Raw genomic sequence first — 13,079 nt, forward strand, 5'->3', positions numbered from 1 at the left:
CATTACTTCAATTATGAAAATAAGGGACTTATTTTTTCATTAAAAATAGCCTTTTAAGTCGTGGAGGCTCCATAAGGTTTGATAATGTATGTGGGGCCCACCATGATGTCCCTCCAGTGGCTCCTGCAGAGTGTCCCCATCCTGTTTGTTGTGTCTCTGGAAGCATCTTGAGCCGACCCCTCCACATGCAAGTGGTTTTTAACTCCCCATTGGTATTTTAGAATGTTGGAGAAGTCAAGAAAACTTTTCACCTTTGTGGTTTACCTGATTGTAACTTTGACGTGCAGTAACAGTGTCCGCAACACCTTGTTTTCACCATAACTTTCAGCTTGTAACTCAGAATTGGGTGCTATAAAAGGCAAAGTTGACATTCTCAAAGTGTTTAAGCTGATTTTGGAGTGTTCCTCAAGTATACCCATGAGCTAAGGCGTTCAAGATGCATCCAAAACACCTTTTGAACCAAGTCTCCTTGTAGGGGGCCCTTTAGCATGCATCCAAGGTGTAGCATGCTTTTTTCAAAAGAGAATCCACCTTAAACAAATGAGGTAGGCTCCAATAAAGTTTGATTTATTGGGTATATACATTATATTTAAGATTTGTTGACCAACACAAGTAAATGATCCAAGAGTTGGGTCACATAGTGGTGGGGAAGGGAAGGCCTACAAGGTTAACTCTACCTTTGAGAGAAGATGGGTAAGATAAGTGCCCATAAATTATTTATTTACAAATTATGGGATGTAGATAGATATTTAAATTAGTAAAGATAATTAGTTAAAAGAATATGCAGTAAAAAAACTAGGAGAGTAGAATTAAGTTTACTATTTACATTTAGCATGAAGAGAGAAATATGATGTAAATGCATAAAGATCTAAGAAGGGTAAGGTGTTTGTATGGAAAAAGGCTATTACGGAAAGAGAGAATGAACACTAGGTTAAAACTTTGATAAAAAATATATACATTTGAGTAGAAATGTAGTTCAAATGCAAGGTTACCATTTAACGCTACTCACTAGCTACTGCAATGAAGATGGAAACTTCATGCACCAAGCAAAACACTTATTAAACACAACATCAATTCCCTCACGGTCTCATACCCAAGACCTCACACACCTTCTAAGATGGTGAGAGCTAGCGGGGTATGAGAGTAGATTGAGAGGAAGAAGGAGTATTCTTACGAGAAAGATGTACATCTCCTCACATAATCACTCATATTAGCATATCTTAGCATAGTAATTAGCATGATAGAGGAGATGGCATGCATTGAAGCTTGGCTCTTGGTTGTATTTCCATCACAAAGCCAAGAGTTGTTGGTGTAGGCCTCCCTTCTCCAAGCTGGGAGTAGGTGGTAAGCTTTCCATTAAAGCTTGAGAAGGAGAGAGAGTCTTCTATAATTCACACATGAGATTGTGTGAGTCTGTGTGTGATAATGCCTTGCAAAAATTAGCCCCTTCTCTCTCTTGGTCGACCCCTCTTGCTATTTGCTCTTGCTAGCACCCTATTGGACCTCCCTAGGCTTAGCCCATGGTAATTAAGCAGCATAAGTGATAGCCTTTTGAAATGTGTCTCCCTTTCCCCTTTTGTGAGAGCTTTAGGTAATTATTTAATTCAAATAAACTCTCATTGGACCCCTTTGCCTTCTGGCCAATAGGAATCAAGCAAGCCATTGGGTTGTTGAGTGCTCATTGGTCCATTTGGGAGACTGTCCAATAGTCTTCTAGAGAGCTTAATTCTTATTGATTCTTTTATTAAGTTTTTTTAAATTAATTAAACTAGATTTACTCTAGCCTGATTCTCATTGGTCCACCTCCAAGGCCATCCAATACGAATTGGGTACACCTTGTGGGCATCTAGGCTAAGGAGCTGAAATTGGTCCCTCATTCCCTTTGTGTAAAGGGAGCTTGTGTGTGTGAGAGAGAGTTTCTCTCTCATCCCCTACTTGCAAGGCTCGCCCCCTCCTATGTAGGGATTGAGAATGACTTTTTGTGACACACACTAAGCATCCAGTTTCCCTAGTGTTTGGCCTTTGGACATAGCCTTTGAACTTTGTAACCTGAGCACTTTGGAATTCTTAATGGGCTGAACCTCAAGGTCTTTTGAGCCCATTGTTGCACATAGATCTTTTGCAGATGGCCCCCCTTTTAGATCCCTATTTTCCCTCCTTTGGATCCCTATTGTGGCCCGTCTGCTAGCTTAACCAATATTCTAGCTTTTTCTCCCCTATCACTTCCCCATATTAAATGATCAATTCAACATGAGAAAATCATTTAGGAGAAATAGATATTGATTATTATGACATTACCTCTCTCTTGAAATCATAGTTGTCCTCGACTATGGGGTAGAGAAGATAAAGCATATTCATTAGTCCTTTTTTCTAGCGGGTACAGGATCCCTATGCTACCCTACGACATCGTTCCACAATGGATGACCAATCCATCTGGCGCTTGAGAGCCTGAGGTTGCCACAAGCATTCATTGTTGGCCATCTTGAGAGTGCATTGGCTACTTGATTATGCTTGCCAGCAATGTGAGCAATATGAAAATGAAATTGCAAACAGAATTTGGCCCACCTCATTTGTTTGTCGTAGAGCTTGGTCTGCGTCATGAAGTACTTAAGACTTTCGTGATCTGTTTGCAGAATGAAAGGAGTCCCCAATAAATAGTGCTTCCATGAGTCTAAATCATGTAGAACTACAAGGAGTTCCTTTTCATATATGCCTAGAGCTGCTCAACAGGGTCAAGCCTTTGACTCTCATAGCCTATGGCGCGCTGTCGAGAAATTTGTGGTCTTGCTAGGAAAGCACCAGGCTTATGGCTGTGAGAGTTTGTGAGAGAACTCAAAAAAAACTATATGAAGGAGTTAAACCATAGATGCCATGAAGACTAGGGTTTGGAAGGAAGTGCAATCAAAGGAGCCCCACTCTTTCTCTCTTGCACTCACACACACAAAGAAAGAACACAAAAGATAGTGTCAAAACAACACATAGATGAAAACATCAAAGCTATGGTCATATCGTATCATGGGTAATATGAAAGGGTTAATAGATGAGATAATAGCATTCAATCTTGGCTGACCAAATAGGCTACGGATTGCTCTTTGGAATTGTAGTTTTGTGCTTACCATAATATATATATTTTGTTTAGTGATTGGGATTAATTGTGTGTACAAATTGTCTTGGTTCATAGCAAAATAACTACGCTTACGTCAAAAGAAAAGTTATAGTCTATGAGAGGTAGTATGATGGGATCTTGTGATAGAAGTATTTCATTGAGCCTTTCTGGACCAGAGAGAAACACTATACGTTGTTGAAAGTTTATTTTACGGATAATCCATACGTTAATTCTAATAGATCGTACAGAGTGAAAGCGATAGAAATTATCATCATGTGGGTTATTCATCTAGGATAGTATGTGAAAAATGTAGATATGAGAGAAGTGAAGAGATGAGAAGTTTCCCTCCCAAGCCCTATTCTTGCACGTAGGCAATAAGGATACTGCGGGGAGAGATGTACCTGTAGCAAGGAGAACCTAAAATTTGTAGAGAGGATGAATTACTAAGAATGAGAGAGATAGGTTTGGTTAAGGAGATGATATTAGATATATATGTATGCTGGATTAGAGATGAAAAAGAAAACAACAAGAAATCAAGAAAACATCAATGTAGAACACATCTTACTTGACAAACCCTTCTGCACCATTATTGATGGAGAGAAAAGAAGAGGGAAGAATTCAACTTTGATTGATACGCCAAGTCCACGATCTTCTTTGATTAGAGTTGATCTTCCAAGGATAGAATGCAAGAATGGATAGTCTTCCTCTAGGAGAAAGTGTAGGCTTAGGCTTATGTTAATGGCTAAGTACAATTTGGCATTACTACTCACTCCCTCATGAATTCCTCTCATCAATGGCTTGAATGCTTGAGTGGTTTTCAAGGAAGAAAAGGTCCCCTTTTATAGGTGAAGGGAACCCACAAGGGTTTACACAAGAAGAGAGGAGGCAGTGTGAACAGAAATTGAAAAAGTTGGAAATGAGTTGTCCCTGCATGATGTGGGCAGACTGGGGTCCAGTATTTTGATGATATCTCCTCAACTGTGGCTCCAAATAAAAAAGTGAAAATATGGTTAGAAAATTCCGCTCATTAGCTACAATTTATATTTTAAAATAGTTTCCCAATTCGGACTGGAACCTTGTGTAAAAAAATCATCAAAATAGGGTCCATTTCTGGCAGCAAAAGTCTTCCTCTGGTCCCCTTAGCCTAAACTTTCATTTGATTCCAAAGGACAGCTCATGCCATATGAAAGCATGACATTGCTCCTTGACAAAGTCTTGTAATTATTCTTACAATAATGCATTAAAATAAGTGTATATTTGGAATCATGCCACCTAGTGTCCCACTAGGATTTGATTCCCTCCTAGTAGCTTTTTGAAAAGAAATATAAGAAAAATATGAAAAATACATAGAATATATATATATTGGAGTTTACCCTAGATATAGGATCTAGCTAGGGTGTGAGATGATAATGAGATAGTAGAAATAAAGAATCAATGCTTTTTGCCCCAAGTTAAAGAGACAGAGGTATTGACGCTTTTTCCATAGTATTTTCTTAGGGTAAAGTAAGAATAGGTTACCCTTGAGAAAAATAATAGGATGAGATAGAAGGCTTATTATTATACTTAAATATGCATATGTACATTATAGGAAAGATAATTATGTATCTAAAAATTTACAAGATAGATCTTGTACCATGCGTTCCCACTATGTACGTGTCACAGCACGACATCCACTCCCTCTAAACCTGCACATCCTCCGGTATGTGCCACATTATTTCTTTGTAAGATCATCCCTCTTGTACATATTCATTGCTTTCTTCTTCACGGGATGATTCCAAAGCTTCATCTTCACTTTGATCTTTACCTGTGGTTTGCTCTTCTTCCTCATCAACATCCTCTGGATCATTGTCTCCTCTTCTCTTAAACATTTTGATCCTTTTTCCTGCAATGGGAATATTTACTTTTGTACCATCTAGTTCAGACAAGCTGTAAGTAGCATTTTCATGCACATGCTTTACAACATATGGTCCAAACCATCTTTTTGAAAACTTACGCATGACTGTGTGCTGGTTATCAAGGCTACTATCATACACCAAAACCCAGTCACCTTTGTCAATTGCTTTGCTCCTGAGTCGATGTCTCTTATCAAAGTAGTCGTTCTTTTGCAGCTTCAATGTCTCCAGGTCTTCTCTCTAGTTGCCTTATACGCAATGCAGTGAGATCTTCCCTGTTAAGCCCCTCTTGCCAAGGTAGTATATTCCATGTGGGAATTTTATCCTCAATCGGCATCACTGGCTTTTGACCATACATTAGCTCAACTCTTCCTTCGCAAGACTTGGCCAAAGCTTTAATGATAGGAGGATGCCCTCTTTCACTCTTTCCATTGCCTTTAGGGTTGTAAGCTGTAGTAAGAGAAAGCTTGATTCCTAATCTAGAAAATCCAGCTCACCTCTATCTGCAGTGATCTTTCCCACACAACCATAACGGCAGATCACCTCATCAAGAAGGAATTTTCACACAGCTTCTGTGGTTTTATCTCTCAATGCTCTTCTGTCAACCTGATTAGTTAGGTCCTCTCGTGTAAGAACCAAGTATCTCATCTGCCAGAGGCATTGTGACTAGATCCACAACCCATTTATAGTGCATGGCTAGTGGATATGTAGGGTGCAATCCATCACGATGTCGAACATTTGAATACATTTGACAAGTTACACATGACTCTACAAACTGAGATACATCTTTATACATACCCTTCCACCAGTATTTTTCTTTCAACTTGGAGAAGGTTTCCCACACACCCCTATGTCCAACCCATAGACTCTCATGAAACTCTTGCATGAGCATTACTTGAGTCTCTTTTTTACATATAACCCGTTGTGGTGTAGTACCCTTTTGTTTAGGATGCTTCCACAAGTAACCATCCCTTAAAAAGTACCCATATGCTTTCTTGCGTATCCTCTTGAATTCTTGTTCAGACCAATCATCCTGTTTTGTTAGAGTACTCAACTAGCTTCCAATAGAAAGCCAATCACCTTCATAAAGATCTTTCAAGAACAATTCAAGTGAATTAGTCATGCAGACATTGTTACCTTTGACATGAGAGATAGAATAGAACTTTGTGCCTACATCATCTCCCTATCAATCATTTGTGACTCATCTTCATACCTTGCCCTAGATAGCATATCTGTCACTGTATTGTCTTTACCTGCAATGTGCTTAAACTCGGGATTTAAGAACTTAATGTAGGCAATCCACCGCAACATAGCAATGTCTGGCGTTGAGCAGCTTGTAATCATCCCAAGAAGTGGTAGACAATCTGTTTCTACAACCACACATGCACCAATTAGGTACTCTTTCCCACTTTTCAAGGCTGTAACCATAACCCATAGCTCTCTCTTTATTTGTGGATGGTTTCTTTGGAGAGCACCACTACAAGAGGCTATTCATATTAGCGACGCTCACACAGCGACGCTCAAAAAAAAAAATTCCCGGCGTCGCTATGAGCGTCGCAAATTTACTTGTAAATTTGCGACGCTCATAGCGACGCCGGCTAGGCTAAAAAAAATAACAGAGAGCGCCCAAAAACTCAGATCTCAGATTTGAGTTTTTCTGTGCCCTCAAGCAAGGAGCAGGTAACGCTCTCCCTCTCTCTCTCTCTCTCTCTCTCTCTCTCTCTTTCTTCTCCACACACACACACACACACACGCACACGAGGAGAGGAAGGAGAGCCAGGTATGCTCCTTCCCTCTCCTCACTCTCATGTTCCCTTCCCCTCTCTCTCTCTCCCTCTCTCTCTCTCTCTCTCACACACACACACACACACACGCATAGTGTTTTTGAGAGAGAGAGAGAGAGAGAGAGAGAGAGAGAGAGAGAGAGAGAAAGAGTACAAACATAAACAAAAACGCACACACACATACATAAACAAAGAATGCACACACACATTGAGAGAGGAAAAGAGAGAGAGAGCATGCATAAACAAAAAACGCACACATTGAGAGAGGAAAAGAGAGAGAGAACATGCATAAACAAAAAACGCACACATTGAGAGAGGAAAAGAGAGAGAAAACATGCATAAACAAAAAAACGCACACACATTGAGAGAGAAAGAGAGAGAAACTAATTTAACGTCGTAGGAAACTAATTAAAATTAAAAGACCTAAAGATCTAGCCGACGAGGAGTTGAACTCAAGACCTATTATTCAAGAGGGAAATGGCATAACCAATCTATCATACTTGGCATGGGTGATAGAAAGGTTATACCATTTATCTCTTTTTATTGGCACACACATCCACACACGCGCACACACACAAGAAGAAGAGAGTTATAACGTCGTAGGAAACTATCCTAAAAGACGTTAAAGATTAGGTTAGATGTAGACTTACGTTAAATTAGATTTAGGTTTATTTAAGTTAAATTAGATTAGATTTATATTTATTTTTAGTTAGATTTATGTTTATTTACGCTAGATTTAGATTTACGTTATATTAGATTAGATTTAGATCTCCATAGACTGCGATGCCTGCATGAAGCGGGTGAAGAAAGCCCTCAATGGAATATAGGGTATTGCTACCTTCACTCATGGTGGGCTCCGTCGATCCAAAAGTACTGGTGAAATGTCTTCAAAAGATAAGGAAGAAGGTGGATCTTCAGGGCGGCAAGAGTCACTACATCCCCAACAATGACCATCTAGACAACCTCTAGTCATTCAACAGCAACTTCAAAGTTAGTAACAAGAGCAAGAACGGTCCAAAGGCCCAATTGCTGTCGTCAGATGTGGATGGAGATGAGGCAGCGTCACCAGTGGAAGTTAACTCTCACATCTTTAGTGATGAGAATGCCAACTCTTGCCGAGTTATGTGAAAAATTATGTGTTAAATCAGTTTTAGGGTTCTTATAATCCATGTTAGTTTAGTTCTTTGTTTTTAATATAACATAATTTACGTTAGATTTAGATTTATGTTATATTAGATTAGAATTAGGTTTATTTAGGTTTACCCCCACACACACACACACACACACACACACACACACAAGAAGAAGAGAGTTTTAACGTCGTAGGAAACTATCCCAAAAGACGTTAAAGATTAGGTTAGATGTAGACTTACGTTAAATTAGATTTAGGTCTATTTTTAGTTAGATTTACGTTTATTTAGATTTACGCTTATTTACGTTAGATCAAGTCCACGCAAGAATTACTTACGGTTTAGGGTTTAGAGTTAGATGAACACTGAAAAGATCTACTGTGAAAAGATGTTAAGATGCTGTGAAGTGCTACAGCTAGAGAAGAGGCAAAGGGGTTTTGTCCACTACATGCAGTATCATGTAGACGTGGGTCTGTAGATTTCTTGTATCCACAAATATAGGTATTGACCAATAAAGACGAGATTATAACCCGGTGGTTCTGATCTCCGTGCACCTCTAGACCAAGGTGTGCGGGGATTGGACATGACTAGAGAATGTGAGGTAGAGAGAGAGAGAGAGAGAGAGAGAGAGAGAGAGAGAGATAAGACGAAGAATGCCAATAGAATATTAAATTTGTTGTCCAGGTTATAAGATTTTTATCCTCATTATGAGTAGTGACGAGGATGTGGGGACCGTCCACAGAAACACCTATCTCTCACGAGGGTCTTTTGTCATCTGTATGTCAATGCAAGAATGTTGTGCGAAGGTCAAGACGTGTTTCTTTTGCGGCACGTTGGCGAATATTGGCTTAGTTTGATCCATCAATTATAGATACTGAGTTGTTGCCCAATTATAATAACTCGAGTCGACTCTGACCGCGCCAACAAGCAGCAATCTTGCAACCCAATAGACGTGTTCGCAGGCGCTTTGGTCAAGCAGCATATGTGAGGCCACAAGATGTAGCCTCTGACAGCTCGGGGATGATCATGCAGAGCACATTCCCAATGAGACAATGTTTGAGCCCGAGATTGATGAAATGATCGAGACGATCATGGATTCAGAAAGGCTTATCTATGATGATATGAAAGTGAAGCCGAGATACGCATTGTATAATGGAGCACGTATGTCTAGATTGAAAGCACTCCTGGTTCTTCTCAACATGCAGGCAAAGTTTGGATGGAGTGACACTAGCGTCACAGCGCTTTTCAGGTGATCTATTACAATTAGTTTACTTTAATAAAACTCTAAATGTATAATGATCTGATAGATTTTTACACGACTGTATCGTATTTTTATGTTGTGTAGATTGCTTAAAGGGCACATACTACCAGCTGACAATGTGATGCCAGATTTCCGAGATGAAGCAAGAAAGATTTTGCGAAACTTGGGGATGGATTACAATTCTATCCACGCTTGTCCTAATGAATGCATTCTTTTCAAAGGGGAATACATAGACATGGAGAAGTGTCCGAAATGTGATTCCGAAAGATATCGAGTAGATCTCCACGGGACAAAAATTCCAAAAAAGGTTTTGCGACATTTTCCTCTGCTTCCTCGCATCAAGCATTTCTTCGAATGTAAGTCCATGGACGCCCTAGCATCATGGCATGAGGAGAATAAATCTTCGGATGGTGTGCTAGGAATTCCCGCAGATTGCGCAGCCTGGAAACATATAGATGGAACATGGTCGGATTTTGCCAGGGAAGCTCGAAATTTGCGCTTAGGCCTGGCTATGCATGGCGTAAATCCATTTGGTCAAAGATCAACATCTTACAGTGTATGGCCCGTTGTCATCGTCAACTACAACATTCCCCCGTGGTTGACTACGAAGAAGGGGCACCTATGGCTAAGCTTGATTGTGCCAGGGCGATATAAAGTGGAGAATATGGATGTGTATCTTCGTCCACTATTGGAAGAGCTACAACAATTGTGGATTGGCATAGACGTGGTGGATATGAGCCGACACACAAGACGACGGAATGCTTTGATCAGAGGCATTCTAATGTGGACCATGCATGACTATCCCGGGCTAAAAGAATGCTCAGGTGATCTATTGACACTCCTCACTCAGACACTGTAAATAATTTTTTTTCCCATAGTTGATCTATTATCATGTGGATACATGCAGGGCTTCAAACAAGCGGATACAGAGCATGTGTCACATGTGGACCTAGACTGAATGCACGTAGGGCGCCCTCACTGAAGAAGCAAATCTACGAAGGTCATCAAGCGTATCTTCCAGAGAATCATGTGTTACGCGACGGCTTTTTGGGAAGAGAGCCACCAAGGATGTCTGCACAAGCATGGTTAGAGCAGAAGGAGATGTGCGATGACGGATTGCCTCCAGGGATGAAGAGACTATCTCTATGGTACGAGTTACCATACTGGCCCCGACTCATGATCAATCACTTGCTCGATCCAATTGTTAACCCTCACGGCTCACGGACACCCTATCGCCTACGATGGACACCATAACCGTATTATTTATTTAAGTAGAGTCAGGCACCGGGCTTGTCGGACCAATAGGAAAAGGGTAAGAGTGATCGCCGATGAGAGGCGCACTCTAACTGGGACATTCAAGGGATTAGTTGGCTAAGCATGGGCGCCCAAGTGTGAATGGGGTGAGCTCATATAAAAGCCAACTAAACCTAATTTTTACTCATTCTCTCATTTGTGCAATAGAAGAGTGCTCTTGCTCCATCTCCATCTCCATCTTCTTCTTCTTCACCTCCTTGCCCAAGCCCAAGCCCAAGCCCAGGCCTCAGTCCTCAGTCTTATGATATATACTAAACTCACTCTTATATATATACCCTACTCCCTCAAGAGAGAACGAGAGCATGTGGGACAAGTCCTCCACTCTCCTCCTTTCTCTTCCTACTTGCACCCTTAGACTTTCTAGTTTGAACCTAGTTCCCTACTGGAAATTGACAGTTTTAGGGATTCCGAGGGCATAGAGTGACCAAACAGAGGGCTGTAAAGCACGGCACGACCCTCTGACCGAGACGCTCGTTTTGAGCTATCATACGCTCTATTCTATAGCCGTGTCAGAAAAAAAGGACCAAAAAGTCAAATTAAGGAAAGACTTGGGTTACAAAACACCCAAAAATACTAGGTGAGCAGCCTTCACGGGCACTCACTGACACTTCTAGAGCACGATTACATTGGTAGTGCCTCTGTTCATACGGACACCCATTACCCATCCGCGATAAGCTCTAGACCCTCAGCGGGGACACAAGGTAGCACCACCCAAGACCCTAAAATAGCCGCTAGTGATTCCTCCTCCGACTCAGAAATCATGGAAGCATACCCTACCCAAAACACTGAGAGAGAAGGCCATGCACCTCCCGAAGCTCCGCAGCCTAGTACTAATATGTTTAGCCATTTCATGGAAACATTAGGTAGAGCTACTCGCTCGGAACCTGATGCAAATGAAGCACACGAAGGGGGTGGGGAAGTGGACTCTCCTTTCACATCGCACGTGGAACCCACACCCCCAAAGAGTGTCCATGTGGATATCCTGCCAACTTCTTACCAAGAAGGCCCTGTTGAGCTGCCTTCTTCAGAAGTTCCCTCTAGAGTACCGTTGGTGACAAGTAAAACCACGGGGAGCAACATTGCTTCTACCTCACAAGAAACCGTTAACACGTCGACTCTAGAAGGATTGTTCATTAATGATCATTGGACATACAACCTCCACACTGAGGTGTTGACGGATCTACACTCTAGCCACGCCTACCATGTAGGATGGATAGAGATTGTACAATCTACCTCTAGTGCCACGAGCATCGAAGATCAACAAAAAATGATCTGTAATGTTATCCATGGCATTATTCAATCAGAAAGGCAAAACCGAGGGGTAAATATACACTCAACTGGCCCCATGAGATTTCTGGATACGAGCAAGGCTCAACAGCCTACTCTATCACAAATGGAGACTCCTCTAATGAGCCCCATGGACCCATCTTACGTCATTTCACCTGGGGTCTCTATGCAATCTGAGCCTCCGAGAGACAACTTTAGCTTTCCTAACTTGGCTCAACCCTATATTAAGGAAAACACAGTGCTCACTCCAGGGATAAGCCTGACAGAGAATGTACCGATGACATCTACGGTTAGCGCAGTGCCACTACCTAGTGTCGTAGTACCTAATATGGGGCCTCGACTGTATGTGCCTCTAGCCCCTTATGCACACATGGCCCCCACACCTCCAATTGTACCACTTGCTTATGCTCCTCGAGTGCCGCTCCCTAGCCCTTATCCGAGTGGACCTATGTCCGGTTATGTTCCATATCCTGCATCATCCACACATATGCCAAGACCGGTACCCATCCCTCTCCCACATATGATTCCAAGAGTACCTCCACCGGCCCTGCCTCCTCACATAGGTGACTTGGCAGCGTTTGCTCAAACCATAGGTCGATCTATCGCGGAAAATATGCGTCATGCATCTGATAGAGAGCCTAGAAGTAAGGCAGTACAAATTGCCAAACTCACGCAAAAATTCAATGGGGACGAAGATGCTAGGAAACACATTGAAGTGTTTGAACAAGTATGTGATTCCTTAGGGGAACGCAACGAACTACATAAGTGCAATGCCTTAAGCTTGACATTAAGTGGGAAGGCTGGAGATTGGTATAGGACCCTAAGGGTGGACGAGAAAAAAATCTACCCTACCCTTCGAAGGTTGTTTCTAAAGGAGTACATACGAGAAGGTGTGCTTTGGGGTGTAGCATCTCAGCTAGAGAAGGCCGAACGTAAGGAAGGAGAGTCAGTAAGGGACTTCATTAGTCGTCTAAAGCACTTAAAATCTTGTTGCCCTATAAATGAGCGCTTCAACAATAACCAACTGCTTGATCGATTCATTAGAGGGTTGAGGAATGAAGGAATCTATAATGGACTAGTGATTAGAGGTATCACAACCTGGGAAGATGTCACTGCCAATGCAATCCAATTGGAGGACAACTTGATGATAGCAGGCATGAGGGTGTCTACCGACACGAGATCCACTAGCTCACAAGCCATTGAGTATGAACCCATGACTGCAAAGCCCATTGCCAATGAGCCAAAGGTATTTGAGACATTCTTGACAGACCTCACCAAGGCAATCCAAGAGTCTCTTAAGGATAA

The sequence above is a fragment of the Adiantum capillus-veneris genome, chromosome 15 (genome assembly GCF_014529385.1).
Source record: "Adiantum capillus-veneris isolate H3 chromosome 15, ASM1452938v2, whole genome shotgun sequence".
NCBI lineage: Eukaryota > Viridiplantae > Streptophyta > Polypodiopsida > Polypodiales > Pteridaceae > Adiantum > Adiantum capillus-veneris.